Source organism: Antennarius striatus, chromosome 1 (assembly GCF_040054535.1).
Source record: "Antennarius striatus isolate MH-2024 chromosome 1, ASM4005453v1, whole genome shotgun sequence".
Lineage (NCBI taxonomy): Eukaryota > Metazoa > Chordata > Actinopteri > Lophiiformes > Antennariidae > Antennarius > Antennarius striatus.
The window spans coordinates 27,884,184-27,891,735 of record NC_090776.1 but is presented as its reverse complement, the minus strand read 5'-3'; positions in this window follow the sequence as shown (position 1 = coordinate 27,891,735).

The window sequence follows — 7,552 nt, the reverse complement described above, 5'->3', positions numbered from 1 at the left end:
CTAATGACCACTAGGGGGTAATGTGGGCTCAGCTTTTGAACAACTAAGGTTGAAGAAGCTCAAGTTGTGAAAACAGAAACCTCAGTTGGTATGGTTTTTCCTCTCTACTAAATAAAGAAATTATGTTTCAGATTGCATTAAAGTCTTCATATGCCTGTATATCCTGCAAATGATAAAATAATTTGATGGTTTAATGAATGGAACTCATGTCAACTTGCATGTATCTAAAGATAATACTCCTTCAAAGCTCCATAAAAAAGCATTTTGAGGTATTTAGACATACAAATTTTGAGTAAAGGAAAAAGTACAAGATGAGAGAAAAGCTTTAAGAACTAGCCCCTTTTAAGTCTGTGAATTTAATTTGTCAGATAATACAGGTTTCAAGGAGCAAACATCGACATTTTTGTCAATGTTTCCAAATACTCTTGTGACTCAACCTGCTTTCAGGGGTCATTTGCTAGTAGCTGACTGTCCCTGACTAGTGCTTTGCTGTCATCTGTAATTGTGTTATCATGAGGTCTCCTTTTCATGAGGAAAAACACTGTTTTTGCGCATAAACTAAACTGACAGTTGTGGCTGACCTTGTTGTCCAAAGCTGTGCTTGTCACTGGTGATATACGTGAACCTGCAGCTGTAGATAGTGTGAGCATTGATGACCATAAAATTAACACTGTCCCTTTTTTCATACACTATAATGCAATACTATTGTATAATACAATACAATACAATACTATATTATAGTACTAAACTGTATTCTCTTCATCCCTGAGCAACCTTGCTGTTCAGATTCCTGCACACCTCCAAACAGTGACTAAAACACTTTAAATTCAACGTGCACATTACATTACCTAAGCTCGCTCAAGTCATTGGCTTTGTTAATGTAATGGCTCCACAAGAAAAGGTCAAGGTTTCAGTCTAGCAAACACTGGTAGTGGAGTGTGTGTGTGTAAATTTGACTATAGTAGTGCAAAACACATTTTGAAGCTAACCTTTCCCTCTATGACCCCAATCTTGTGTTTGTGCCTGGTAAACATATACAGTATGCATCTGTTTCAATGAGCAGAGACTCTGCATGTTTGCTTCTGTCATAGTGTTTTGCTTTTTTTTATGTAGGATACAATTTTTTAAAGAATTGGGGAGGGGTACTGTTTAGTTCCAAGACTGTTTGGTTTGGTATATCTCATCCAATGAGCAACAAAATATAAGACACCAGGTAAAAATGATATAATAATAATATTACTAAATTTAGACCTTCTGCCTGCCCTCCCTGTCCAATTCATCTAACTGCTGACCTCTGCTACCCAAGCTGTCATTTGAACTAGCAGGTTAAATAAATCAGTATGCATTCTTCTTTTAAGTTGCCACACCCTATTGATGGTTTATTGAGGTGAGTGTGTGTAATGATGGATGTCATGTTATAGGAGATAGTTGTTGTATAACATCCTGCACAAAGAGCAATTAACCCTACTGGTCTACCCACAGCAGATTCTCTCTGAGAGACACCTTAGAGGTTTTAATTTTACTACAATATATATATCAGAATATATTCTCTTGACAAGCTATTAATGACCACTGACAAACTGTGCACATACAATATATATGTGTGTGGAAAAACATAGTCATATTTCATGTTTTATTTATTTCATATTCTATGTGTAAATTAAGTTGTGTCCCAAACGAAAGGATATAGTATTTGATTGTATCCATAATGCAGCAACCATCTGACACATGAGGAGGCTTTATAAATGAATGAGAGGAGATGGGCCACTGTGAAATGTATTGTAGACTGCAAAGCTTATTTTTTGCAAACGTAATGCCTTTAATACCATAACCTTGTCATAGCTCCACACATCTTCAGTAATATCTTAACAACCAGTTCAAAACATGTCAAAAATCAGAACAAAGTGATAATTTTCTACGGCTGGAATCCTGATTGTCTTCTCAGCCTTGGTTTATGATTGACCAGCTGATGCACAGTTTGTCACAGTCGGCCTGTGTGCGCAGTGACAAAGGCAGATTACGGTTGTCCTCAGTGATTTATCCTGCTCTTCTGCCCTCCATCTACACTAGGCGAAAAGTTAATTAAAACCCTGCCTTGCCCCAGTCCATCCCAGACAGCCAGAGCAAATCATCTTTGGCTATGTACACCCTATATTATTTTTTTATAGACAACTTCAGGGTTCAAAATGTCAAAATAGGCAGCATGAGTGCTCTATGCACTTCTTTTCATCATATTTATTTTCATGATCTCATTTTGATACCTTGTTACACATCAGTGTGTGTAAATTAAAGCTTTCCTTTTCTTTATTAAACATTTAACTCATCCAATGCTTTACTATGTGCTGTAGTTACATAGAGTTACAATGACAGTATAAGCAAAACTGAACCAACCAATGTTATTTGCTTTGCCTGATTGTCTTTCTCCTTCATCCACATTTTATCAACAATGTTGGAGAGAAGAGTCAGCAACCAGGTGTAACCCACTGTGGTTATAACCAATGTCATGATCGGATTGTTTTAGCATTTAAATGTTTAGCTTTGAATAAGCAAAACCGTCCTTCAACCGCCCTTTCTGCTGATTCACCACATACTGTACAGCAACCGTTTGTCAGATAAAACCCATAAAAAGGGGCACTATTTCATTTTGTTCTGGGAAAAAGTGGATGTTCAAGTGAATGCAGAAGGCGGATCACATCCAGGATACCGCATAGTGAGTGCTACGCATGTCCTGATGTAATTCATAGAAGTCAGAGAAAGCGTGATTGACTTACTGGAAGTATTTCTCTCACAAACATGAAATGCCTCATTAAGATTAAACGCTGTATCAGTGCAGGTTTCTTTAGGAATTTAAATGCTTATGTTGCAAGTAGTTATAATGTATGGAAGTTCACTATACTATAATGTGAACACTGTCACTGAGACCAAAAGATCATGAGAGCTGCATTAGTAAATAAACTGGTCTTGAATGAACCAAGATGAAGACCAGAGCTGCTCCAACACTGCATCTGTGAGGAATAAGAATCGATAGATTTAGTTTCATCAATTTGTTCACTTGAATGAGAGAGTTTCAGTTTTTCTAAGACACTGAGACAAAAGAAAAAGAGCACAGGTTTTTTTTTTTGATATCATGACATCATTAGTCATTAGAAAACCCCAAACACAAACAAACATACAAACATTGATATGCTTTTCATAAAATGTGACAATTCATTGTCATATATTTATATACAGATTCATGCGTTCATAAACTCTAGTCTCCAACAATCAATTGGTGTCAAGCACGCTCCCTAAAAATTGTGGTCATTTCCATTCTCTGTGATGTAATCACGTCCATAAGTGGACTTATCATCATTTAGTAAACTTACAATAAATGAACCTCCCGTAACGGTTTACCTTTGTTCTGTTCTTGTGCTTAGAGTGAGGATGAGAGAACACAGCCCTAAGATGAGTCGGTACAGCCTAATAAATCACAAGAACCCTCTTCCTCTTTGTCTTGTGATCTGCTTCTTGTGACATCCATTATCCAATCCAACAGATTGTGACGCAAGTCAAAATGTTCTCTCAGCCTCATGGTGAGAATATTGGACCAGATCCTATTTAAACCTGAGGAAAAACCCATAAATAAGAATGTTGAAACCAGGGTTGAATAGGGCAGATACATCCTCAACTATGGTGTTCTTGATTTTCCTTTAAATGCTCTGCTTTCACAAGCTTTTCAATGATTCTCAATGAAGTAAAGAGAGAAAAACCAGCCTAAAGTCACTAAAATCTCTGGTATTGCTGCCTGTAGGCACAGCGGTGACAGCACATGTAAATATTAAAATTATGTTGGGGGGTGTTTGACTGGGTTTATTTCAAGACCCAGCAAGTTTATCACACCAACCACAATGGCAAGAAAATAAACTGAAATACTGATGACACAGCAACCAATGCGGAATAATGTAGAGATGAACCTAAATCTTTTGGCCGAAACACATTATGTCTTTGAAGACATAAAAAGATTCATTAAAAGTTTAGGTATAGCACATCATTTTCATATTCTTTCAACCCCAGTCTCTTTCGGAAAAATAATTACATTAAAAATGCATTTGTCATATATATAGGTCTATGTCGAAATTAAGTGTTCCATCAATGAGCCTACAGGGGGCCATTACTCTTGAATATTACTGAAAATAGAGCAAGTGTCACCTTGAACTACAACTCCTACTAGTAGTGTCTCAGCAATACCTCCACTACATCTATACAAAGGTGAGTAATATCTTAAAGGAGTCTTAAAGGAGTAACAGGAAATTTGCACTCAAAAGATATATTAACAGTAACAGATACATCACATTAATAAGGTAAAAGTGAGCAAAAATGCTTTCAACTTTAATAGCATAAAATATCTTGGATTTATAGCTTGAGATGAGGACAGTGTGTACTTCTTATCTCGCCACGTCTATTATATAAGCTTGAGTCCATATTAAAGCCAATGATATATAACCAAAAAATGTGAGGTAGAAGGAGGAATGAATGTAAAAACATGCAAGGCAAAAAAAACATTTTTTTCCTGGTTGCAGTCCAAATATATTGAAAAGTCATATTTTACACTGGATAACATACGTCATATGTTATCCAGTGTAATAGATAAATCGACTATGTTGTGTCAATCTAATTGGATAAAGGTTATCTGTAGGACATCACTGTTGGATCTGTTGTTCCTCATGTGGCCTAACCAAGTAAACTGCTGCTTAATTGCATTCAGGCTAAAGCCCGTCATCTTTCTGGGGCACTGCTGCTCTGGCAAAAAGCAAAATGGGCTGGTGGAAGGGGTCTTGTAAATGATTTATTCTAAAGTTTATGCAGCTTATGGGGATGGTGAGAGACCATGGTATGCCAACAGCAGAAGTAGGAGACCCATCTTAAACAAATCATCCAAAAGGAAATATATAAAGGAAATATATAATCTAAAGCGTTTCCTGCCCAGACAACCGCCATAGAATGAAAAATACACACAAGTAGAGAGCAGCTCTTACTCAGACATGGATGGTGATTATTAAGGTGCTGACGGTTAAGAGCACATTTGTGCCTTACACTGGTCACATCGAAATCAATTTCTGCATCAATCAGGATGCTTTTTTATTTCATGCACTCTTTGCATGCCATTTGTTTCATAAAACAGGGCTGCTTTCACTTTCTATCACATTTAAATTGTTGCAGTTTGTAAAGTTTCTCAGATTACATTAAACCCGTCTAACTCCTTGCCTGACTCGTTTTATGTAGGTCGGACCAGAATACAGGGTGGGATCTCAAACAATGACAGTAGATGGAAACATATGGTGGCTTTGCTGGGAAGCTGTGTGTGGCAGATAACATTTTCCACCAGTGCATCTAACCACAGAGGACTTTGAGAAAGAATGAGTCTCAAGGGGAGCAACATACCATCTGGACTCCTGCGAGTTGTGACACATCCAATTTACCTCTACCTGTGGACCGGCCAGTGAGCTCTCCATACAACCGCAGTGATTAGATGTAGCCTGGCTTGACAACATTCACTTTTCAGACAGGTTAAATCCGCCTCCACAATAGAGTGGAGGAAGTTAAAAAAATATTTTGAAATAAAGTAGTGTAGTCAAGTAGTGACTTGAGATTTTATTAGTTTGATGGTAGTGTATGCGCCTCGTGTTATGCCGTATACTCGCGCAACAGAACAGAATTAAGTTCGGCTTTTTCAACTGCAGGTTTTGCAATGCGAGGATTTTTAAATAAATATAAGCAAGGTAAGGATGTTTCCCAAACCTTGCGCTTTAATTCATGCATCACATTATTAGATAAAGTAATTTATTCGGTCATTTGGTTTATTAATTATAGATTAAAATCTAGAAGTCTTTTCAATCACTTTACACCAGGAAGACATGTGACGGATAATTTTTGCCAACATTCCTTGCCAACACCAGCATCAGATTTCAGCAGTCCAATAGCAAATACTAAATATAAATATATCTCTTACATTTGAAAGATAAGTGTTTTTTCTTTCATTGGCAGTCTAATACTGCAATTTAAAAACAAAAGGGAAAAGGTGCAGGATAACATTTGCAGACAAATGGATCACAGGATGCTGTATGGTGCGATATTCAAAGCAGATTCCTGTCCTTGGGAGGACACTTTCAATTCACCACTAACAACCTAAAAGGCTCTCTAGCTTATTGATGAATGGATAAATTTCCATGTGGTAAATGCAGCAGCACATCCAATCTGTTTCACTTATTCCGAAGTAACTAACAGCAACGCTGCCAGTGGTTAGTTGATTACCTGTGTGCTGCATCATTAGCAGACAGTGCAGAAAGGCACATAGCAATCAGTCACTTCACCATCTGAACCAGCTGAACCCAGCCCCCCCATGTTGAGCTCTCCACCATGATGAGAACCTCTGTGGCCTCCTGGGTATCCTGGATGAGAGAGAGGGTTTCTTCTCTCCTCCCTTCTCCCTGGAGATTTGGTTTGATGGTAACACAGACTCCCAATTGAATCACAGAGACATGATCCTAGCCAAATGTACAAACTTGATTACCCCAAGACACTGTATCCACTGAGCAATAGATAAGGGGATTTAGCCATGGACGCTCCAGTCACATACAGGTCAGGAGCCTCCATCACACAACCGTTTATTCTATCATGACATTTCCAGTTACTCCACAACTCTCTATTTTATCAATTGATTTTTTATGACACAAAAATCCACTTTCTTAAAATCAATGGACATGGAATTTATTAATGAGAACACGACTTGTGACCAGAAATAATAATAATTTAAAAAAAAAACAACTTTATACGAGGCAAAACAATAGTTAGTCGCACATGTCAACAAATTGTTCATGAGATCCCCGCATCGACCACCAGACCTATGATCCAGTGTCCAACCGTGACAACAATCATAGTGGTTTATTACTCATCTCACATTCCTGGTCAGGCCCAGGTGGGTCATTTCCATGCCCAGTGTTGATAGGCATTGATTGAATCTGCACAGCTCTGACTTCACTATGAGCCCCAGGAGATGGGTTCTGCTTCCAGGGTCCAGTAACGCCAGAGCTGTGCTGTCAGTCCTACTCCATCATAATGATGTCCAGAGAGGACCAGAGTCTCCGGCTCTTCCTGCTGTACATTAATCAGCTCAGAGCATTAAAAGCAGCTTGGGTTCAGTGTCTAATGCTGTAGTTTCAATGGCAGACAGACGAAATTTGGTCCATAAATAAATTACAAAAACATGATTTCCTGGCAAACTTTCTTGGTATTCTTCTGAGGGAAACATTTTCCTTTGAACCATTGGATCAATTATTTTATGACAAAGCGTAATACCAAAAGCTAAATACTGACTTCCAGTTTTTGCAATAATAATATTTAACTCATCCCGTTATTGGTGTATCAAATATTAACTGTTAACCAATATTGGTAACTGGTTATATTTAAGGTTGGTCTTAAGCTACCTCAACATTTTTGGAATAGTTTTGTCGATCTTTTGCATGAATGGTGAAAAGAAATGTATTCTGGATCTCCATCATCAATCTGCATCACA